We start from the raw sequence: 26,065 nt of genomic DNA, 5'->3' as shown, positions 1-26,065 counted from the left end.
AGCAAGTAAGATGACCCTGTGGAGTCTCTAAAGGCTGTGATGGTGATTCTCTCAGGACACCTAGTCGGCAAGCTCAGAGTCAAACGCCTCCAGTGACTCTGTTCCCTCCTGGTGCTATGTGCACATTGTACAGTGATAAAGCCATGTCTCTGAGGTCCCTTCTTTTGCAGGATTCAAACTGCAGTTTTATTTGATGGATCTCATAACAGCAGTTCAGCAGGCCTTCTGGATGACTCCTCTCCAAGTCAAGAATCTACCAGCCTGACTTCAGCTGGGGAAACAGCTGGTGGAGCGGAAGACCTAGGTGCCAGACCCCCTGTGTCACTTACCTAAAGCAGTGTGATGTGACCACTCTGAGTCAGCATTACAAATGTCAGAGATATTTATACCTATTGCCCTCAATGAAATAGGATAAGAGGATGGAATGGGATTTTTTTTCCAAGTGCTTGGAAGGTTTAGACCCTCAGAAAATATAAGCAGAATCTGAGCCCCACTAGGCACCTAAGTCCATTTCTCTAATCTTTCTCTCTGGGGGAAAACATTTGAAATAGTCACAAAGTCTGACTTGAGATTCACTGAAGTTCAGAGGGCAAATGGTTGGAGGCCATTAAGGATGCAGGCTAATAACTGTGCCATGAGTCCAAGTCCTTGCCTGCTACTCATTAGTAGAGTGACCTGGGTAGGGTGACTCACAGTCTTCAATTTTCAAGGTGTTTTTTTTTTTTTTTACTACAGAGTTATAAATATGAAACAATTGTGTATTAAGCTTTTAGTAAAATAATACATAGTAAACACTGAATAGATGCTAGTTATTTTTTACTGTTAACTATTTTCCGTGGTGGCTCAGATCATAAAGGATCTGCTTGCAATACAAGAGACCAGGCTTCAATCCTTGGCTTGGGAAAATCCCCTTGAGAAGAGAATGGCTACCCATTCTAGTATTCTTGCCTGGAGAATTCCATGGACAGAGGAGCCTGGTGGGCTACATTCCCCAGGGTGACAAAGAGTCAGACACCACTGAGTGACTAACACCCATACACACACACACACACACATTTTCACATATATTTATATTTCATATATCTATTTCATGTATATATAATTATAATTTGCATGTAATGGCAGGGAGTTCATGTATTTTTTGAAACCTATTTATGAATATATGAATACTTGGGGCTATACAGTTATATATGATATAAAGTATATGGTGTTATTGATTCACCATTCAATGGGTTGGACTTTGCAGTATGTATTTTCCCTCTATTCTCAGATGATTTCAAATGTACTCCTATGACCAACTGAATATGAAACCCCAGTGTAGCCCAGAAGCCCCCTGAATTTTGCCGATTTGGCAAAAGCAATCTGGACTTCAGTTATGCGACCTGTGATGGGATAGAACTTTTCCCATAAATCCCTATGGTGTCATTCTCATCTTTCTCTCTGATTTCTCTCTGGTCACTGCTGGCCCCTTTGCATACTGTTTCTCTTGTGCTCTGTGACATCCCATACATAGAACTGAACCCCTCTACTGGTTTTCACAAGAAATCTACACTGAACACTTTGAGTCTCTGGTGAAGGCTCACATTGCTGAACACAACTTCTCACTGTCTTGATCACTCCCTCCACCACCACCCCCTCTTCTTCTTAGGCACATCAAAAGCATTTCTCCCTTTGCTTCATGCATATGTAGTCCTCAGTCATATAGAGACCTGCCAGGTTATCACTTTCTATACCATGCATTCATCAAGAATGGCTTTTACAAAGTAACTGTTTCTTTCCTAAGGGAAATTTGGTGAAAAAGTTTTCTCCCCCTTACTCTGTATGAGTTAATGTCATTTGTTACTGGGATGTCTTATTCTATGTTTCCAGTGCCTGGGAAGTACCCATCACATAACAGATGTTTACCCATTGGAAGACAAAAGGGGAGAGAGAGGGAAGAACAAAGGGAGGGACAGAGGAAGAAAGGAAAAAGTGGAAGAGGAAAGAAGTCCCCAGACTTGTTCTGGATTCAGATCATGATTTTTTAGGCAGCTGAGGAGCTATGATCTAAGATAGTTGTCCCCCTGCTTATTACTGCTCAGGAGATTTTTGCCCTGTTTTTCATTCCCAATATCTCAGCAATTTTTTCCCTAAGCCAGTTTCTAAACCTTCCAATAGAGTAGTGAGGTGGTTCTTCCATTTTCCCCCCATAAAGCAGGAGAAGTTCACAGTTACTTCCTAATCTCCTTGCAGGTAATTACTCGACTCAGGGGGCATCTTCAAGAAGTCAGAAGCATGTTGACTTTAATTTCCCTTTCTGAGATTCTCTTCCCTCTGTTAACTTCAGCTTTCCTCGGCCAAGGTAAAGTTAATTTATGGGCATCATTTGTCCTTCCAACAGGTTTTATTTATTTATTTTTTTGAATAGTTATCCCCTCAGTTCCTGCAAATTGTAATACTCCTGGTGTAGCTTTTCTCTTTTCAGAATGAATGTACCCGTGAGTGAGCCTACTCCAATTCAGCAATAATCAATACTTGTTACTTAATATATAATAGCTAATACAGACAAATATTACAGATTTTATTAATATTTTTGAAATTACTTTCATATAATTTAGGTACATTTAAAAAAGTGTTGTTTCCTAGACTTACGGTTGCGAAGAGCAGGGTTGGAGGAAGGATGGAGTAGGAGGTTGGGGTTAGCAGATACAAACTATTATATAGAGAATGGATAAACAACAAGGTCCTATCATATAGTACAGGGAACCATATTCATTATCCTGTGATAAACTATAATGGAAAATGATATTTCAAAAAAGAATGTATGTAATCACTTTGCTGTAAAAAAGAAATTAACAAACATTGTAAATCAACTATCTATCAATAAAAATATTAAGAAAAGAAACAGAAATGTGGTGTTCATTATTTCTTTGGGAAGCCTCCTGGTAGGATTCTGGGAGAGATTAGGGTTGATCCTTACAGACAGGGTTACCCCGTGACATATTGGAGATGGCCCAGATTGAGGAAGGGCTGGGAATTAAACAGAGGAAAAGGAAGGCGAGGCTAGAGGAGCCAGGGCAACTTCCTGTTTTTTAGGAGGACAGAGCCTAATCTCAACCTCACACAATTATACTCGCTAGCTACATCAGCCCCAGGTGGCAGAGGAAAATGAAAGTCAGGTCTTTCCCTTGTGAAGCTGGATTGATATGTTCAGACAGGTAAAACTGAATTGAGTGACCAGATGGCAAGCCTGTAATTTCAACACATATACAAGATTTATATCTGCACTCAGTTTGTGTGCTGTGCGAGCAGAAGAGACACTAACTTTTCATTTCTGTGTATTGAGTACTTGGACCAATGCATACCACCTGATTGGAAGTCAGAACTATTCCTGGAGCTCATTTGAACTGGTTAACGGTTGCTTGAATATCTATAGGGCTGAGGATATCATAGCAGCCCACTACTTTAGAGAAATAAAGAAGAAATACTGCCTCCCAAGGTTGAAATATGAAAGAGAATCCTCAAAACCTTTGGAAGATATTGGTGGGAAGATTCCTGGTTTAGTTTCTGTTTACATCAAGCTCTATACAGATGACAAGAGTTAAGTGGAAAGAAGATTCAGTCCTTGACTCCAGAGTCTGGAGGGATATTCAGAGAGGTATATGGATAATTAAAAATACATAATAAGGGACCTCCCTGGTTGTCCAATGGTTAAGACTCTGTGCTCCCAATGCAGGGAGCTTGGGTTCAATCCCTGGTCAGGGAACTAGATCCCACATGCTGCAACTAACACCCAGTGTAGCAAAAAAACAAACAAGCAACATAAAAAACATGATGTAATATGAACTTCTAGCCGTTGGCCAGTGAAGGAAAGTTTTCTTCGTGGCCTAGCATGATAGCTCAGTTGGCAAAGAATCTGCCTGCAATGTGGGAGAACCTGGTTCAATTCCTGGGTAGGAAGATCCTCTGGAGAAGGGAGAGGCAACCCACTCCAGTACTCTTGGATTTTCCTTGTGGCAAGGTAAATCCGGATTCCTTGTAAAGAATCCACCTGCAATGAGGGAGACCTGGGTTCAATCCCTGGGTTGGGAAGATCCTCTGGAGAAGGCAACTGCTACCCATTCCAGCATTCTGGCGTAGAGAATTCCATGGACTATATAGTCCATGGGGTCGCAAAGAGTCAGACATAACTGAGTGACTTTCACTTCACTTCACTTCACAGAATAAAAATTACATTTGTAAATGTAAACTTAAAAACTTGAAAGACAGGAAAGATAATCACTGTATGTATATATGAAAACAGCTGTACTTTAAAAGTATCACTTTTCTAATGAAAACTCTTTAATATTTTCCCACTATCTTCTGAATAAAACTGAACTCCTTCAAGTTGAAGCTCATGAAGCTCACTGTTACCTGTCATTGCCACCTACATCTTCAATATCATCTCCTTCCATTTTTCTTCCACCATCCCTCCCCACATCAGGCACACTGCGAAATTTCATAGTTCTGAGAAAGAAATCTGCCTCCCCATTAACATTATTTCAGGGTAAATGTGGAATAGCATGGCACAGAAGAGTCAAATTACATGTATTTTCTCAAACGGTATAAACAATAAAGTCTTCAGACTTTTTTATTATTTTACCCTGTGTTTGCCTTTCTTTACACCACTCTTGATCTAAAACATCCTTAAATTGGAAAAATTTGAGAATAAGTACTTGGAAGAAGATATATCTTCTTTTCTTGAGCTTTATTCTATAATGATAGATCTGCCTACAGTTTATATCCAGCTAGAATTAGAAATAGACATGGGTTTTCTCCTTGACTGACTTCGAAATAAAAGACAAATGGACACGCTCAGAGGATTAGGAAGTCTGCACACATTTTAATCCACGCTCTGCATTGTGAAAGCCTTTTGCACAGACAAGTATGAATGTGGTGAAGGGAGCCATACTACAAACAGTAAAGAGAGCAGTGAGGAGATTACTAATGGAGATGCTAACATACAGACTCCCTTTAAGCCCCAGATGCCACACCAACTCTCCAGACCGCCTGTAAGCTATAACATGAAAACATCACCAAACACCCTTCCCGTGCCTTTTATAAATGCTTGAGCCCCTAACCCATGCTGCATGAGCAGGGTTGACACTTGACACATCACACTGCTGAACTTCTTAAAGTGATCCTGGGGAAAAAAACAGTTATACTACTGTCATTTTTAACATTGAGAATTCAGTCAAACTGCAACACTCAGTGATAAATCTAGAATGTGAGTCAGAGACGCTGATGTTTTCATCTTTCTGTCACTAGCACTGAGCAAAGTATTCAACCTAAAAGAGGTTAATCAATCAGCAGATCACCAACTCAATTCCTTTTCAGAAGGAATTTGCTGGGCTGTGGAAAGGAGCCTACTTTGTTTCAGAATAGAAGTGTTAATGTGGAGTTCTTTACTTACTCTGGCGCCCTCTTCATAGGATTCTAGGAGAGATTAGGGTTGATCTTTACACACTGAATGTCAGTGTGATGCCAGCTAATGGGATTACCTAAATGGCAATGCAGTGTAACAATAGGAAGACAATTAAACTTTCCTGGATTCTTCACTGAGAGTTATGAGTCCACTGCATATATTTGAATGGATATTCTAATGAGCCACTTGAAGAAGTGGGTAGGACTTTCAAGGGACATGGGCAGTCACATGAAATAATCACCAAATAGCCTTCCAAAAAGTTGGTCCTGTTTCTCTGCAGGACCTCACTTTTTTTGGCAGGAAGAGGGCAAGTGGAGGGGCCAGAGTTAAACAGCTCATAATGTTAGTAGAGAGGTTGAGTGCAGCCACCAAGGTGTTTTTCCCTGCCCGGTCTCCGTGCCTCTCTGATGAAAACATGTGGAAGAGCTATTTGAAAAAAAAAAAAAAAGTTAAAGTGTTAGTCACTTACTCTTGTCCAACTCCTTGCAACCCCATGGACTGTAGACCACCAGGCTCCACAGTCCATGGGACTTCCCAGGCAAGAATACTGGAGTGGGTTGCCATTTCCTTCTCCCTTCCAGACCAAGGAGTCAAATCCAGATCTTCTTCACTGCAGATGGATTCTTTACCATCTGACCCACCAGGGAAGCCTGGAACAACTATTTGGAGACTCTTTTTTTTTAATTTAATTTTTTTTTAATTGAAGGATAATTTCTTTATAGAATTTTGTTGTTTTCTGTCAAACCTCAATATGAATCAGCCATAGGTGTACATATATCCCCTCCCTTTTGAACCTCCCTCCCACCTCCCTCCCCATCCCACCCCTCTAGGTTGATTCAGAGCCCCTGTTTGAGTTTCCTGAGCCGTACAGCAAATTCCCATTGGCTATCTATTTTACATATGGTAATGTGAGTTTCCATGTTACTCTTTCCATACATCTCACCCTTACCTCCTCTCTCCCAACGTCCATAAGTCTATTCTCTATGTCTGTTTCTCCATTGCTGCCCTGTAAATAAATTCATCAGTACCATTTTTCTAGATTCCTTATATATGCATTAGAATACGATATTTATTTTTCTCTTTCTGACTCACTTCACTCTGTATAGTAGGTTCTGGGTTCATCCACTGACCCATCAGAACTGACTCAGATGTGTTCCTGAGTAATATTCCATTGTGTATATGTACCACAACTTCTTTATATCCATTCATCTGTCAATGGACATCTAGGTTGCTTCATGTTCTATCTATTGTAAATGGTGCTGCAAAGAACAATGGGGTACATGTGTCTTTTTCAATTTTGGTTTCCTCAGGGTATATGCCTAGGAGTGGGATTGCTGGGTCATATGGTGGTTTTATTCCTAGTTTTTTAAGGAATCTCCATACTGTCTTCCATAGTGGCTGTATCAATTTACATTCCCACCAACAGTGTAAGAGCACTCCCTTTTCTCCACACCCTCTCCAGCATTTATTGTTTGTACTTTTTGATGATGGCCATTCTGACCAGTGTGAGCTGATATCTCATTGTAGTTTTGATATGCATTTCTCTAATAATGAGCAATCTGAGCATCTTTTCATGTGCTCGTTAGCCATCTGTATGTCTTCTTTGGAGAAATGTTTGTTTAAGTTTTTTTCCCACTTTTTATTGGGTTGCTTGTTTTTCTCATATTGAGTTGCATGAGTTGCTTGTATATTTTGAAAATTAATCCTTTCTCAGTTGTTTCATTTGCTATTATTTTCTCCCATTCTGAGGGTTGTCTTTTCACCTTGCTAACAGTTTCCTTTGCTGTGCAAAAGCTTTTAAGTTTAATCAGGTCCCACTTGTTTACTTTTGTTTATATTTCCATTACTCTAGGAGGTGGGTCATAGAGGATCTTGCTTTGATTTATGTCATCCAGTGTTCTGCCTATGTTTTCCTCTAAGAGTTTTATAGTTTCTGGTCTTACATTTAGGTCTTTAATCCATTTTGAGTTTATTTTTGTATATGGTGTTAGGAAGTGTTCTAATTTCATTCTTTCACATGTAGCTGTCCAGTTTTCCCAGCACCATTTATTGAAGAGGCTGTCTTTGCCCCATTGTATATTCTTGCCTCCTTTGTCAGAAATGAGGTACCCATAGGTGCATGGGTTTATTTCTGGGCTTTCTATCTTGTTCCATTGATCTATAGTTCCGCTTTTGTGCAGATGACTACAGCTTTGTTGTATAATCTGAAGTCAGGAAGGTTGATTCCTCCAGCTCCATTCTTCTTTCTCAAGACTGTTTTGGCTATTTAGGGTCTTTTGTGTTTTGATATGAATTGTCAAATTTGTCATTGTCATCATATGGTTTTTATCTTTCAATTTGTTAATATAGTGTACCACAGTGATTGATTTGCGTATATTGAAGAATCCTTGCATTCCTGGAATAAACCCAACTTGATCATGGTGTATGAGCTTTTTGATGTGTTGCTCAATTCTGTTTGCTAAAATTTTGTTGAGGATTTTTGGATCTATGTTCATCAGTGATATTCGCCTGTAGTTTTCTTTTTTTGGTTGTCTTTGTCTGGTTTTGGTATCAGGGTGATGGTGGCATCATAGAATGAGTTTGGAAGTGTTCCTTCCTCTGCCATTTTTTTGAAAGCGTTTTAGAAGCATAGGCATTAGCTTTTCTCTCAATGTTTGATAGAATTCTCCTGTGAAGCCATCTGGTCCTGGGCTTTTGTTTTTTGGGAAATGTTTGATCACAGCTTCAATTTCAGTGGTTGTAATTGGGTTGTTCATAATTTATATTTCTTCTTGGTTCAGTCTTGGAAGATTGAACTTTTATAAGGATCTGTCCACTTCTTCCAGGCTAACCGTTTTATTGCCAGATAGTTGTTCATAATAGTCTCATAATCCTTTGTATTTCTGCATTGTCTGTTGTAACCTCTCCTCTTTCATTTCTAATTTTGTTGATTTGATTCTTCTTTCTTTTTTCCTTGATGAGTCTGGCAAAAGTCTTGTCAATTTTGTTTATCTTCTCAAAGAAACAGCTTTTAGTTTTATTAATCTTTACTCTTGTTTCTTTCATTTCTTTTTCATTTATTTCTGCTCAGATCTTTATGATTTCTTTCCTTCCACTAACTTTTCTTTTTTTGGTTCTTTTTCCAGTTGTTTCAGGTGTAAAGTTAGGTTGTCTATTTGATGCTTTTCTTGTTTCTTGAGGTAGGATTGTATTGTTATAAACTTCCCTCTTAGAACTGTTTTCATTGCATCTCATAGGTTTTGAGTTGTTATGTTTTCTTGCCATTTGTTTCTAGAAATTTTTTGATTTCCCTTTCGATTTCTTTAGTAACCTGTTGGTTATTTAGAAATGTGTTGTTTAATCTCCATGTGTTTGTGTTTCTTAAAGTTTTTTTTTTTTTTCTGTAATTGATATCTAGTTTTAACAAACAGCATTGTGGTTGGAGAAGATGCTTGATACAATTTCAATTTTCTCAAATTTACTGAGGTTTGATTTGTGGCCCAAGATATGGTCTATCCTGGAGAATGTTCAGTGTGCACTTGAGAAGAAGGTGTATTCTTCTGCGTTTGGATGGAATGTCCTGAAGATATCACTGAGGCTCATCTCTCCTAATGCATAATTTAAGACTTGTGTTTCCTTATGAGTTTTCTGTTTTGATGATCTGTCCATTGGTGTGATTGGAGTGTTAAAGTCTCCTACTATATTGTGTTACTGTCAATTTCTCCTTTTATGTCTGTTAGTGTTTGTCTTAGGTATTGAGGTACTCTTATGTTGGGTGCATAGATATTTACAATTGTTATGTCTTCCTCTTGGATTGATCCCTTGATCATTATGTAGTGTCCTTCCTTATCTCTTGTAATCTTTATTTTAAGGTCTAGTTTGTCTGATATGAGGATTGCTACCCCAACTTTCTTTTGCTTCCAATTTGCATGGAATATATTTTTCCATCCTCTCACTTTCAGTCTATATGTGTCTTTAGGTCTGAAGTGGAAGCATATATACGGGTCTTGTTTTTGTATCCATTCAGCCAGTCTGTGTCTTTTGGTTGGAGCATTTAATCCATTTACATTTAAAGTAATTATAGATATATATGGTGCTATTGCCATTTTCTTAATTGTTTGGGGTTGATTTTGTAGATCTTTTTTCTTCTCTTGTATTTCTTGACTATATAAGTCACTTTAACATTTGTTGTAAAGCTGGTTTGGTGGTACTGAATTCTCTTAACTTTTGCTTGTCTGAAAAGCTTTTGATTTCTCCATCAATATTGAATGAAATCCTGGCTGGGTACTGTAATCTTCATTGTAAATTTTTCCGTTTCAATACTTTAAATATATCCTGCCATTTCCTTCCGGCCTGTAGAGTTTCTGCTGAAAGATCAGCTGTTAAGTGTATGGGGTTTCCCTTATATGTTACTTGTTGCTTCTCCCTTGCTGTTTTTAATAGTCTTTCTTTGTATTTAGTCTTTGTTAGTTAGATTAGTGTGTGTCTTGGCATGTTTCTCCTTGGGTTTATCCTGTATGGAACTCTTTGTGCATCTTGGACTTGATTGACTATTTCCTTTTCCATGTTGGGGAAATTTTCAACTATAATCTCTTCAAAAATTTTCTCATACTTTTTCTTTTTCTCTTTTCCTTCTGGGACCTCTATAATTTGAATGTTGGTACATTTGATATTGTCACAGAGGTCTCTGAGACTAACTTCAGTTCTATTCATTCTTTTTACTTTACTCTCATCTTCAGAAGTTATTGCCACCATTTTATCTTCCAGCTCACTGATTCGTTCTTCTGCTTCAGATATTCTGCTATTGATTCCTTCTAGAGTATTCTTAATTTCAGTAGTTGTGTTGTTTGTCTCTGTATGCTTGTTCTTAATATTTTCAGGTCTTTGTTAATTGAATCTTGCATTTTCTCCATTTCGTTTTCAAGGTTTTTGATCATCTTTACTATGATTATTCTGAATTCTTTTTCAGGTAGTTTGCCAATTTCCTCTTCATTTATTTGGACTTCTGTGTTTCTAGTTTGTTCCTTCATTTGAGTAGTATTTCTATACCTTTTCATTGTTTTTTTTTTTAAACTTATTGTGTTTGTGGTCTCCTTTTTCCAGGCTTTGAGGCTGAATTCTTTCTTCCTTTTGGTTTCTGCCCTTCTAAGGTTGGTCCAGTAGTTTGTGTAAGATTCATATAGGGTGAGATTTGTGCTGAGTTTTTGTTTATTTGTTTGTTTTTCCTCTGATGGGCAAGGCTGAGTGAGATGGTAATCCAGTCTGCTGACGATTGGGTTTGTATTTTTGTTTTGTTTGTTGTTTAAATGAGGCATCCTGCACAGGGTGCTACTGATGGTTTGGGTGATGCTGGGTCTTGTATTTAAGTGGTTTCCTTTGTGTGAGTTCACTATTTGATACTCTCTAGGGTCAGTTCTCTGGTAGCCTAGGGTCTTGGAATCAGTGCTCCCACTCCAAAGGCTCTGGTCAGGAACAAAGATTCCACATGATTTGTTATGGCATTAAGTAAGATTAAAACAAATATCCAAAAACGAGAAACTGAAGATGAAACCCAGACAAATGGCTACAAAATCAGACAAATAATAATTAAAATAATGGAATATACACATATACATATACACCCATGAGCAAAGCGAAAACAGTTCAACCAAAATAAAGTACTGTAGATTGACCTGGCGAACAAAGTAAATAAAAAGTTATATTTACCAGTTAAGAACAAAACTAACTAAAGCACTAACTAACTAAAGCACAAACTGGAAAACAAAACTAAAGCAAGGCGCCAAGTGGGGAATAAGGCAATGAAAACAAAACTAACAAATATGTTGAAAGGAAAAGAAAGAAATAATTGATATGGAAAGTTAAATAGAGGTAGATGAAGAAGATTTATATACATTAAGATTAACTGCAAGGGGAAAAGAACAATAGGAAAGGGAAACAAAGGAATAAAAGAAAAAAAACAGTAGAAAACATATAATAGGTATTAAAAAATAAAAATTATAAAAAAGAGAAAAGAGAAAAAAATGGAAGAAGAAAGAAAAAGGAGGAAAGAAAAGGAAAACTCCACAGAATTGCAAAAACCCAATAGAGAGGCAGAGGTTTATAACAATAATAAAAAGTTTGACTGAATATACACATATACATATACACCCATATACAAAATCAAAACAGTCCAACAAAAAAAAATGTACAATAGATTGACCCAGCAAACAAAGGAAATAAAAAATTATACCTACCAGGACAAAAGTAACTAAAGTACAAATTGAAAAACACAACTAAAGCAAGGCGCCAATTGGGAATAAAGCAATGAAAATAAAATTAACAAAATGTTGAGAGGAAAGGAAAGAAAGAAAGAATAGATATGCAAAGTCAAACAGAGGTAGATAAAGAAGATTTATATACATAAATATTGACTGCAAGGGGAAAAGAATAGTAAGAAAAGCAAACGAGAACTTTCATGTCTTATTTCAGGTAGTTCCTAAAGTTGCTTCTCATTTCTTTAGGGTTAGTTCAAAGAATTAAGTAACTGTGGGAGTTATGAACTAGTGTTCTGTGTCATACTATGAATATGTAGCTCAGCAGTTATTCGTGTGACAGAAAAGGATTTTTTTCTTTTTTGCATTCAAAAATGAACATTGACACTTAATATCATTTACTTATAGTGAGGCATTCTAATGATGATAGTATATGAACGTTTTTGCATCTCTCAATGTGGCATGGATTTTCCTTTCTACAAAAATAATAATAGGTTTAAAAAATTAAAAAAAGAGAAGGTGGCGCAGCTGTTTCACTTGCGGGGACTCTGGCGGCACCGAGGGTTAGGGACACAGACTGGCTCTGCCACAGGAGTTATGGCCCTCTTAGAGTCTGTTTTTGAACCTCTTGTAGCTGGTGACCAGAAGGCTTCTTTGGTCAGTCTTTCTTCGTAGCTCTGCCTGTTCAGGCACATAGAGGGGCCCCCATGGCTGGGGTCCTACTCTGTAGATCGGCACATCAGTCACTTAAAGGAGCACCCTGGGTGGGGTTCTGCTCTGTAGTTTAGTATACCAGGCTTTGATGGGCCAGGCTATCTATTGTTCAGCTGCCAGTGAGGGCATGTGGGGAGAGAGGGGCTATGGCGATGGCTCCACCCTCTAGGCATGACTCAGCAGTATCGCCTTTCTTTCATGGCTGCCTGGCTTTCATCCACAGGCGTTTCCCACTACAATCTCCTCTCGATCCATCTCTCCACAGTCAACAGCAGTCCTTGCCCCCAAACTCCAACTCTCAGCTGCTGTGCCTTCCAGGGGACCCGCATCCCTCTTTGGGGTATGTATGACTGGGGCAAGGACTGTCTGATTCTCATTTCATTTAGGCTGCCACAGACCAGCTGTTTCACTCAGCGTCAAATGTTTCTCCTCTGACTCTGACAATTGCCCTGATGTGGGAATCGGACCCCTGCTTCAGTTCCCCCACCCACTGAAGGCAGGTCCAGTCCTACTATCACTCCTGTTTTTTCCCCTAGTTCCTTCATCCTACTGAGTTTTGCCTGGTCTATATATTCATTTCCTCTGGCCAGGTACTCCTGTCCACTCTCACCTGGTTTTCTGCATGCACTTCTGTGTCTGAAGGTGTATTCCTGATGTGTCTGTGGAGAGAGATGTACTCCACGCCCACCTACTCATCTGCCATCTTGCTCTTGGAGACTATCTAAGTGTATGTTGTGATCAATTCTTCTGTGGAGCCTACATGTCTGGATGCCATCATGGATCTGGTTCATGATATGGGGTGCCCTACAGTGTGTTAGCCAGCTATAAGCAGTGGTTCTCATGCCACAAAGGATTACTATCATTAATTCATCCTTCTGGAGGGAGGCTAATCAATGAAAAGTTTGAGTTAGAACAGCCTCAAAGAATTAGGTTTATAATTTTCAAGTTCCTGCCAACAGGAACTGATTGAGGGTTTGAGAGGAAGGAGGGAAGTGGGAGGAGAAGTCACATTCTTAGAGAACACTGTGAATGTCTTAATAAATAGATAAGAATCTTGTTCATTTAGCATTTTCAGTATTAGAATGCAAACAGGACCAAAGCAGGGTCTGAGAACTGTATGTTCTTCCCTAATAGGAGAAGAAAGAGTCTACGAAGTGATGCATGCTCAGACTTCATGACTGGTGCAGGAAAGCACTGAGATGGGCTTGGTCAGTATCTCAGAAGAGATGATAAATGATTAAGCTGGTAAACATCAAAGGAGAGTTGATTTCTCCTCAAGTGCCCTCTACAGTATTGTCTCCAAAAGGTTAGAGCTGTTTCAACAGTGGTTGTGCTATCTTATGAATTCATAGGCATCCTGCAAAACCCACTTAGATACCTATATTGCTAACCAAGAAAGCATTCCCTAATATACCCCAGCTTACAAAATTAGCTTACATTTTCTGCTTGCAGGTATTTTACTCTTATCATGTTGAATTGTCCTGTGTTCATTTGAAAGTCTGTCTCTTTTACTGAATAGGAGACACTTGAGTCCAGATGCTGGCTTCACTTAACTCTGGGTCCTTGTTTTAACCTAGAGTTTGGCTCACTGTAATGGTTTGGTATGTATCTAATTAATAAAGGATCACACATCATAGGTACAGTAATTATTCTTCAACTTTTGCTGGCCATGAATAAATATTCTAGTTTTCTTTCTGGATGCAGGTTATGGCTTAGTTAGTCTGATGTAATTAAATTCTGTCATGGATAAGATCATTTAAATAATTCTTCCAAGGTAGTAGGGCTTGTTAAATGGCCCAACCATTTTATTAGTAAGTTCATGACAAACTCATTTAATGATAACAACTGACCTGTGCTGACAGTCAGTTCAGTTCAGTTCAGTTCAGTTGCTCAGTCATGTCCGACTCTTTGTGACCCCATGAACCGCAGCATGCCAGGCCTCCCTGTCCATCACCAACTCCTGGAGTTCACCCAAATCCATGTCCATTGAGTCGGTGATGCCATCCAACCATCTCATCCTCTGTTGTCCCCTTCTCTTCCTGCCCCCAATCTTTCCCACCATCAGGGTCTTTTCAAATGAGTCAGCTCTTCACATCAGGTGGCCAAAGTATTGGAGTTTCAGCTTCAACATCAGTCCTTTGAATGAACACCTAGGACTGACTTTTAGGATGGACTGGTTGGATCTCCTCACAGTCCGAGGGACTCTCAAGAGTCTTCTCCAACATCATAGTTCAAAAGCATCAATTTATAGTTTTTAATCATCCCATTTACTATGAATATTCATATATGACATAATAAAAATATTTGTGCATTTTATTGTGTACCACTTCACATGAAATTCCCAAATTGTATAATACCTCTTGCCTCAGGGATTTCAGATAAGATTCCATGAGCTTATACAGTATGATTTCATCAAAAGAACCTGTAACATGTAGTAAGTCTCTTTATATTGTTAGTGCTTATTTCAGCAAAGCAACATCAATCATGTTGTTAGTCACTTGACTTGCTTGTGTTTTTTTGTTTGATTTGTCAACATACTTTGGGTTTAAATTACTATTAATGTCTAATTTTATGTTTATAATGTCTAGGTATATATTTGAGATTATTTTTTATAATAAAAGTAATCCAAGCCAATAAAAAATTAATAAAATCAATGGAAAGTTTTATAGCTAAGTTATACATAGCTATATAGTATGTATATACTATATAGCCCTTATATAGTCCTGAGGGACAGTATAAATGTTTGTGTGTATGATTATATTCATATGTATGTATGTGTAAATAAATAGTGTATCCTGTAATAAAGATGGTCATTGTACATATTCAGATTGGTCTTCCTCTTTTCTTGGCAACTTTACTTATTTTCCTCTTTTGCCAAAGGCATATCGAGTCCACCTAAGTTAAATAGATACTAGTGGGTTACTATGAGGCGCTCAGCTAAGAAACCCTATCTGTATCTACAGTCACAGAAATGACTGATTGTTTCACTCAACTAGTCCTTTGCAGATCCCATTCCCAACTCTCCAGTGACCACATGTACACAGAGGTTTTTGGAGAAATGATTACAATCAGTCAGTTGGTTTGAAACAACAAATGTAGGGCCACAAATTGGAACATTTGTGCATTCACTCTCAGTCAGAGGATGGAAATCTAACAACATTTGTGGGACAGTTTAGAACATTAGTTGTGTACAGGTACCCCATTAGGTAAAATAAACATGTGAGACAGGCAAGCTGTAAGAAAGAAAACAATGCAGGGAGATGGGGAATGGAAAACTGAAACTGTTTTCAGTCTCAGAGTGGAAACAGGCAGGGCTGGGACTATAGTGGGGAAACAGGCAGCCATGGGAATTTGAACATCCACACCAGTTAAATGTTGCCATGTTTGGGATTGTAGGCCCAGTGCTGCTACAGCTTTTGTTTTTATTTTTTTCCCTAGAGGGAAAAGAAGAAACCAGAGTTTTATGTGAATTCTCCTGCCTTTCCATATTGGCAGATAATTCAATTTAAAAAAATAGCATAGATGAAATAAAATACATATGTGGGCCAGATTTGGTCCTCAGACCATCACTTTGCATTCTGTGACTTAGCATCTGATGGCAGTCATTAGCATCCTGAACAAACTTGTCACACATGGCCCCCTATTCCTAACCATGGATGAAAGGAGACAGAAACTCTTCTCTTGTGGTAAATCATTTTATTTTCATCCGAGGTGATAGCTTTGGCTGCAGTCCAAGAATTCATTTCTGGAAACCAGAAATCTCTTCCTGCTTTTATTAATGTTTTTGGCTAGTTGTGTTAGAAATTAAACTGGATTGGAACAAATTGAAACAAATACGCAAGGGCCAATTTTAGGGACCTATAAAACTCCTCCTTTCAAAGTGAATCCTCAACTAAAAATCATCCTCTTCCCATTGCCATATCTACACTTCCCCGGAGTGTATATAAGGTGCTGAATGTTCAACACTGCATGCTTCATTGGGCCAACAGAACCTGTGAAATCAATCTGTTCAGTTACCAAATGACTAACACTTGATGATGGAATGGTTTCACTCATTTCCTTGAGAGCAAAGCTGTTTGGCAACATGTTTGCAAAGTTGTTAAAAAAGACAGTTTTCACATTTGAACACTAGCTTGTGTTCTGTTTCTTTCTTTTTTGCAAAAATATACCTGCATGCCTATAATGTAGTAGGGGCTATTTTACATACTGGGGATATATCGGAGATTGAAACATACAAGGCCCCTACATTCCTGTAAGTACAAATCAAATATGCAGTAATAAGTTGATGCCACGTCTAATACCTATATTCCAAGCAGAAGTATAAAATATGTATTACCCAAAACCAAACCTAAAATCACAGACTACTCTCTTCTCAAAGGATAGAAGAAACAGTTGTAGCCATCCTGGGAACAGGAGGAAATGAGCATAGAGAAGGAAAGAAAGAACAATGAAAAAAGGATAATAGTGAAGATAATGAAATTGGAAGATACATACAAAAGCAGGTGAGCACAGGCAACTCTCAGGACCAGGTAGTAAAGAGATTCTTGGGACTTCATTTATGTATCTCTTGTTCTCAGTTCCATATTTCATAAATTAAAAACTGGTAAAAAGAAAGGGCTACTTTTGTGAAGTTGCGCCTGTAGTTCACTGTAGCTGCATTAGTAACTGTATTTCCTAGGCAGAGTTTAAACAAAATCTCTGTTGGAATAAATAAATCACTAAAAATGTCCAAGTAATAATCACAGTTTAATTTCAAGAGGCAATAGGACAGAAAACAAGCTATTACTGACATAAACAAAGATTAAAGATGGTGCCTGCTTATCAGAATAGCTCAAGCAGAGAAACTTGGCAAACCTGGGTTTTAATGTGTCTTGAGTAACTCTTGGTCAACTTGACTTTACCTTTTATATTTGGGTTTTTTTCTGAATAAAACTCTTGGAAAAAATATCAATAGATTGGCTGATATCATCAAAGCAAAACTGTTTTACAAGTCGAGTTTCTCCATCAGCTGGTTTTCCCGAGGCTGATTATAGCATGTGTATCAATAAACGTCAAATTAAACAGTTCCTGTGTATTTCTGGAGGCACAGCCTGAAACTGCCAAAGCCAATGTACTAGGAAACCTTATTTTTTCAGAATTGAGAAATGTCTCCTCCAGCTTATAAAAACATAGATTTGACCATGACTTTTCTTACTCCTGTAAAACTTTGTCTGCTAAAAAGGAGAAATAAATGTTAAAAAACTTTGTAAGAATCTTTTGTTTTCCTATTTATATATAATCAAATGAACAGAATCTGAAGGAATTATTCAGATAATCTTATAATATTCACAAATAAATTTCAACTTATAAATAATTGAGAATGGAGTGCTTTATATTGCTGGCATAATTCAGGTAGTACATCTTTCTTTTTCATTTAGTATGTGTGTACCTACTTTATAGAACCTAGAAAACAGTAGAATATGCTCAGGATTCAGGAGAAATGACAACTTCTGAAAATTAAAAAATGGCTTCCAAGTGGTCATTCATTTAGTCATTCAGTTAAATATTTATTGGACACTTATTATAGGCAGATACTATATGTGACATTGAAGACACAGTGATAAATAAAATGAGTACAATCCTACCCCCATGATGCTCACAACCTATGGAGGGGACAGACAGCAAACAGGACAGTACAAGTGTGATGAGGGTTGTGAAGGAGAAGTTCAGCTATAATGGAAGAGACCTATTCCTAGAGTCAAGGATACCTGCTTGAAGAAAGCAGCATCTCTGCTGAGACTTGGAGGTTACACAGAAAGTTGGAATGAAAGGAGAAAGGAAGAAGGAAGGGAGTGAGTGACACCATCCTGGATGCTCTAGCCCTGCCCTCAGCTGCCTACAGCTGCATAAGAGAAGTAAAACAAGAATGACAGGAAAATGGTAAAGCCAAGTCAGCCTGCAGAATCATGAGTACTGAGGTGTTTATTGTTGTAGGCCCATTAAATTTGGGGGCATTCATCATGTAGCAATAAATAAACAAAGCACAATGGCTTCCATTCCACAAGTAAGAGTGATCTTAACCTTTGTTGATCATGGAGCTGGATGTTGAAACCTAACCAGGAGTCTCAGGGTATCAATGTATGTGCTTTCCAGACATATGTTTCATGGGTAGAAAGCAAGCTAGAGAGAACAAGTATTAAGTGTATGTGCTTGGATGTTGGTAAGTTCAGGGATCAAGGGAAGCAAACCCAGTGCTTTTCTCTAAGGCCTTACAGAAGATGTCTGAGTCCTCACATCTGGGTGGGACCTAGTGCAGACCTGTGGAGCAATGGGGACCAGAGCGAATATGGCCATGCTTGACATGTCTTGAAGTTTGTATGACTTTCTGTGCTTCAGAATGTTCCTCTGATGTGGGAGGAGGAACGATTTCAGGGAGGAAGAGTTGAGGCATCATGCTCAGTGAAGTTGAAATGGAAAGCAGGCCAGAGTAAAGGATCATGAGTGGGTTTCCCTTAGTGTGGACTCCCTGAGGCAGTGGTAGGAGGCAGGGAAGGAGGTCAGGATGCTGTGATTATTAGTCTCAGAGAAGAGAGTCTCCCTGTTCCTGGGTTGTTCATCCCCAGAGCAGCTGTTTGCCTTTCTGTTGCTTTTTACCTCCCCACTTTTCATAATTCTTTCCTCTAGAAAAGGCAACCTAACCTCTCTAAATCACATTTTAAAAAATCTTTAAAATAGGGAGAACAACAATATCTACTGTGGAAATTAAGTAAGATGATGCACATAAAGCACTTACAGAACTTGGCACATAATAAAGGCTCAATAATCATTAAATATATTATTATCCTACTTGGAAAACCCTTCTAACTGATTCAAAATCAATTAGCTAAAATCTGGGTATAGTCTGCTTTTAAAGGATAATGACCATTGGTTAGCCTAGGATTAAACTGATGGAGAAGTGTATTGGTGGTTATATCAGTGATTATTCTGTCCTTGTGTAAATCTCCTTAGAAGATATCTCTGAGAAAGCTAGCAGGAGAGACAGAGCATATTAGATAGCCAACAATATTTCCTGAACATCTACTAAGTGCTAGACACTGGAAATACAGTGGTAGACAAAACAAACAACATCTTTCTCACAGAACTTATAAGGAAACTGAAAAGCAAATATTAAAGAAATAATTACCCAAATAATTACCAATTGTGTATCAACTACTAGCTACTATGAAGTGCCCACTGCCTACTTTTCCCATTCAGTGCCATTTTGTATTTTCAGTAGTCTTACTGACCCAGGAATCTGATTTTATTTTTCTTTAAAAAAAAAGCAAAACAGAACTTGGATCCAGGCCACTATGTTCAATATCAAGCAGGCATTTACTTTCTCTGAATGTCTGTTTGCTTATCAGCAAAATGGAGATGTTATAAAAATTCCAATCTCAAAGAACTATTGGAGGGCTTATTAATTGAAAGTGTATATGAAAGCATCCTCAATGCCTTGCTCATAGTGGGTGCCTAGTAAATGTTCAGTTTATGTTAAGCAAATGTTAAGTAAATGTTAAGTTCTCTTTCTTCTTCCATTTCAGGTGCACATTACACTTTTGAGTGGATTATTGTGAACATCAAACTCGAAGACAGAGAAAAGGTTAATAAGCATAATCCACATAAATGAAGTCTATGTGTTTAATTGAGAGAATTAGGTGCACTAACTTTTTTTTGGCACTGTTTCTGAAAACTCCCTCTCTTTTATATTGTTCTGTATTAATTATATTTTGTTGTTTTAGTAGCTAAATTGTGTCCAACTCTAGCCTGCCAGGATCCTCTGTCCATGGGATTTCCCAGGCAAGAATACTGGAGTGGGTTGCCATTTCCTTTTCCAGGGGTCACAAAGACTTAGACACAACTTAGCAAGTGAACAACAACAACAACAAATAATAATTCTATTTTAAGCCAGTCACTAATAAGAACCAAACCAAAATCATGTCTGTTAAGCAGGTTGAAATTTGTCTTATCATCATCCAATAAGAGGCTATCCCCTAGTGAGGAGGAAGTATTCACAATGTGTCTGTGTGTATGTGTGTGTGTGTGTGTAGATCTGTGTAGTGAGTGCTTGGGGGTGGAGAAGAGAAACATTCATGTGGCAGTTTGATCTAATGGAAGAGTCAAATTGTTTCTTTGTGAAAGGGAAACTCAGTGATCATCATATTATGAAACTGCAATTTGGGAATTTTTTTTTTTAATAAGTGGTTTAGTAAGCCAGCATATTGTTGGAAAATAATTTCCTTACCTAACTGTGATGGTTCTAGCTGACAATTTCAGAACATATTGGAAATTTGGTCAATAATAGCAAGATATTGAATAATCATATAATAATAGAATTGGAAGAGTCCCAAGAGGTCATTTTTTCCCCAGCTCTTAATATTGGTTTTCTTATTTGGTAAATACATATACTCACACAAAATATTCTAATGTGCTTTACTATACTTTACATCAAAGTTATTTTAATAATTTGGGTGGCTCTAGGGATCGAATTTTTGATATCTTAAAATATCCCCTTGCTATTAATTGCATGAGCAAGAACAAAAGAAGGAAAAGGCATTTTAAACTATCTTATTTGCCTTCAGCAATTTCATAGCTTTCACCTTTAATTAACTGAAATTGGCAACAGAAATCTCTCAAAGTGTGTGCTTTTTGTCAATGAGTGTATTGACAGCTTTTATAAAGTAGCTATATTAAGGAAGTTTACAGATAACTCCATGCTACAATCAAACTATACTAATTTATAGCAGGCTAGTGTTCAAGATAGTTGGCAGAAAAAGGAAGATCTGGCTAACACATTGCATTTTCTTCCCTGGGAAAGTAATTTAAGATGATTTTAATAACTGGGCTCATTAATATAGCCCAGTATCAAAATATTCAGTTATGAAACCAAATAATGTGTATATTCAATGTTTGTGTGCACTTTAGGAATATGGATCACAGATGTTGTTTGGAACCAACTGAAACTCAAAGTGTTTTTAAATAGCTAGCAGCCTCTAAATATTAGATAAAGTACTTGAAATTTTTTACTATAATATCACAATATTTAACTAAAGTCCTAAATTATTAAGAAAAAAAGTGTCATGTAGGCTAAAATCAATTGTGCCAGCTGGTGGGACCTCAGATGTTTATAAATTCTCATGTGCAGATTTTCAGTCTTCAGAAGACTATTACTGTACCACTTGGCATTTGGAGAGACAGCCTTCAAAACAGTAATTTGCTTTATTATTTCATGTTTTGTGCTTTCTGTCCATGGGTAAACTAAGGCCCAGATTATTGAGAAAGACTAATTAAGAGTCTTAATTTACCTGGATTTGGAGCAAAACTGGATATTAATATCTTACTGTAGTCTAAATTTTTATGTTTATTATTGAATAAACTATTATTTAACTTGCAGTCAAAACTATAAGCTATTGAATCTTCTGTTTCCATAGGGAAAAGTTTTCATTGTAATGCAAATTGAAGAATTCATATTTTCACAGCCATCCAACCCGTCTTACTCAGTTTAATGGATAATAAAATATACTTGTAGCATGAAACAAAATAAAAAGTGAATTTCTTACATTAAAACATCACCAAAAAAATCCACAACACCAGGCTTGAGAGACTGTGACCTTTTATGCCTAGAAATTGGATTTGGAGACTTCCAACAGATTGACACTAAGTTGAACCTTGAAATACTCTCAAGAGCTCTTAGGAAACAGCTGCAAAAAATATGTGAGCAGCTGAGCGCCTGAGCATTTGTTAATAACAAACAAATGGGTACATTAGCAAAAGGAAAATAATTTCCCAAGTGCTTCAATATGGAAGGCTCTAAAATTTTCTGAAGAGGTTCCTTTTCTTTCTGTTTGTCAATAATAAGCATTTTTAGTGTGCCTAAAATTATAGGACACTTTTTACCAAAAAGCAAGACTAATTAATTGATTCTATAGGTCATTTTGGTATTTTGAATTTGAAATATTTAAATTTCTGACTACTATACCAACACACCAGCGTGGTGAAAGTAAAGTCTTCCAAATTATAGAAAGATTGTTATATTTTTCTCAGGAGGAAATGGTGCATCATAAGTGGGTTAAGTCTCTGGGTACTTTTAAATAGAAGGGTTTCTGCCAATGTCATTAGAGATGAGATAACAGTCTGCTATTACTTTCCAGAAACTAGGGTTTATTTCCCCATAAAGTCAGAGCCACTGGGATTCCTTTTATGGCAATGTAAAAGTGGACCAACAGTTTTAAAGCATGAGAACATCTTAGGACAAAATTTATATTCGAATCAGGCATGTTATGTATCCTCAATTTAATATTAGTTAAATACCAATTAAATACTCTACATTTTAGTTCAAATCAGAGATCCCTTATAGCTTTATGGCCACAGAGGAATGACTTTTCTCTCTGAATTTAGGTCTGTGCTTCTTGAGGTGACACCAATTTCTGAGCACTCACTTGGATTCTGTATACAGAATATCTTGCACTGAATTCTCCTCTTCTAGGCATACAAGCATACTTTTTAGATGCCAAGTCCCACATCTGCTATGAAAGCCATTTCAACTGGCTGTCCCAAATAAACTCTAAGACTTAGCTTCTCTTCGTAAATTTCCTGTCTTTTCAAGTGATCTGAATCATTTTCTTTGTTTCAAACTTCAGTTGTCATTTATCATGTATATTCTGCAACAATGACTGCATTACACATATAAAGCTAAAGAGAACCCTGTACTCTGTACTTACAGTCCAAGGGGAACTGTCATAAATATGAATATCTGCCTGACACCATGCATTGGTTCTGTGATAGCTGATTGAAAGAAACAAAGTGAAGAACTAGACTCGCATCTTGGGCTCTGTCTCTTACTAGCCTTCTGCCTTACACAGTTTATGAAATTTTCCTGAACTCAGTTATCTCCTTTGTAAAATCAGGATAACCCTATCACATGCCTTATAGGATAACTGAGGACAAAGTGAGATAACCAAAGGAAATCTCTTATCATGGTGCTTAGTGTGTTGGCATTTGTCATTAATGGTCAACTACTTAGATTTGCATCATACTTGTGATTTATCAAGGTGCATTTGTGTATTAGGAAATTTTAAAGCTGGTAGAACTGCAGAAATCACATAGTTCAAAAACAGACACCTATATGAGTCAGGGTCCAATGAAGAGACAAAAATCCCACCAGTTATTTAAAGAAAAATAATTAAGCGCAAAGAATTGTTAACCTGGTAGAAGATTGTCAACTTTGTAACCAATAAGATAAACTTAAAGGTGGCAATTGCAGGAAGCATCTATCACCCCAAGGCTAGAGGAACAAAAGGAAGAGAATGTGATTATTACAACTGAGAAGCTTGAAGGAGGGGACCTAGAGCTGAAACTCAGACCTCTGAGGAGACAACAGCTCTCAGTCCTCTCTGAGCTCAGAAGAGAAACCCATGGGGCTCCTGTTAGATTCTGAGGAGGAGGTATTGGCTGGCTGGGGCTGGGGTTGATGTACTGATGGAGTGCTAGGAAGTTGATTCTACGTAAGTTCAAAGAGCCTCATGTTGGATTCAGCTGCTGCTACTGGAAGGCACCACAACTTCTGAGGTAGGAAAGAGAATGCTGGCTAGATTCCTCATTCTGGTTCTTTCAAGAACTGGCTGCATCTTGACCTGAGTTTCAAGTCAACCCTATCCATATCTTTAACATAAATCCTCCATTCTTATTTAAGACTTTAATAGAATCTTATTACTTGTGGGGAGGTGGGGGGTGGAGAAGTCTTAACTAAAACAGTGAATCAGAGAAAAAAGTAACATTTTGTTTGAATATAGTGTACTTTTTGTCTTACCGCCAACCTCCACATGACCGTGCATCTTAAAAATCTATACTAAATGTTGCACTAAGCTCAGGGAACAGGGTTACATAGAAAGCTTTGCTTGTATAAATTCTGACATGACCCTAGATACTGTCTGTATGTTTCACTGGGATTTATTGATACATATCCATAATTCTCTAGTCTTTCCCATTCTACTGTTTTCCTCTATTTCTTTGCATTGTTTATTTAAGAAGGTCTTCTTCTTTCTCCTTGCTATTCTCTGGAAGTCTGCATTCTTTCCCTTTCTCCATTGTTTTTCCTTTCTCTTCTTTCTTCAGCTATTTGTAAAGCCAATTGGGAAAGGAGTACAACAAAGCCGTATGTTGTCACTCTGTTTATTTAACTTAGAGGCAGAGTACATACATCATGCAAAGTGCCAGGCTGGATGAATCACAAGCTGGAATCAATATTGCTGGAAGAAATATTAACAACCTCAGATATGCAGATGCCCCTGCTCTAATGGCCGAAAGTGAAGAGGAACTAAAGAACCTCTTGATGAGGGTCAAAGAGGAGAGTAAGACATCTGGCTTAATACTCAACATTCAGAAAACTAATATAATGGTGTCTGGTTCCATCACTTCATGGCAAATAGAAGGGTAAAAAGTGGAAGCAGTGACAGATTTTCTTTTCTTGGGCTCCAAAATCACTGCTGATTGTGACTGCAGCCATTAAATTAAAAAACACTTGCTCCTTAGAAGTAAAGCTATGATAAATCCAGACAGCATATTAAAAAGCAGAGACAGCACTTTGCTGACAAAGGGCCACATAGTCAAATCCATGGTTTTTCCAATAGTCGTGTATGGATGTGAGAGTTGGACCATAAAGAAGGCTGAGTGCCAAAGAACTGATGCTTTACTGTGGTATTGGAGAGGACTCTTGAGAGTCCCTTGAACTGAAAGGAGATCAAACCAGTCAATCCTATAGGAAATCAACTTGATATATTCACCGGAAGGACTGATGTTGAAACTGAAGTTCCAATAATTTGGCCACCTGATGCAAAGAGCTGACTCATTGGAAAAGACCCTGATTCTGGGAAAGACTGAAGGCAGGAGAAGAAGACTGAGCCATGACAGAGGATGAGATGGTTGGATAGTGTCACTGACTCAATGGATATGAATTTGAGCAAACTGGGAGAGACTGTAAGGACAGAAGAGTGTGAAGTGCTGCAGTCCATGGGGTCACAAAGAGTTGGACATGACTTAGTGACTGTACAACAATCCAAAATTCTGGAACCATTTTCACTGCTTCTTTGAGTGTACACATGCATGTAAAGCTATGCAGTATGATTGCAGTGAGCTGGCTCCTTTAATTGACAACCTCTAATTCTGTCTCATGCAGGTTCTGCCTCACACAACCTCTAATTCCTTCTGATAAAGGAAATAACTAATTTCTTAAAGAGAATGTCAGTTCTCTTTAAAGTGAGTGAGCTAACAAAATATGTTCATTTTGCATGCCAAGTTTCGTGGTGTGGTTCATTTCAGCTAACACTTTGGTGCATCTAACAGTCTCAGCATCATTATTATCAACTCTCTGTGGTGCCAAAAATGCCTAGAAAAGCCTGTTTGTATGCTGTAGTAGTATAAGTCATGAATGTTCATCTGGGAGTTGTTTTGACAGAAAAATATTGGTGTTTCCCTATTTCATCTAGAATAATTATTTCAGATCATGTATTAGGCAGCATTTACTATTCAACACAAAATCTGTTTGGCAATAAAAGAGGTAATGGGAAGAGAAACCAGCAAACAATATTGTGAGTTAATAAAAATCAGCACATTAGCAGGAACGAGTATTAGCTAGAATTCTATTTTCCCTCACTTAATACTTTTC

The sequence above is a fragment of the Cervus canadensis genome, chromosome 4 (assembly GCF_019320065.1).
Source record: "Cervus canadensis isolate Bull #8, Minnesota chromosome 4, ASM1932006v1, whole genome shotgun sequence".
NCBI classification, from domain to species: Eukaryota; Metazoa; Chordata; class Mammalia; order Artiodactyla; family Cervidae; genus Cervus; species Cervus canadensis.
The sequence above is the reverse complement of the archived record's forward strand: the minus strand, read 5'-3'. Positions refer to the sequence as shown.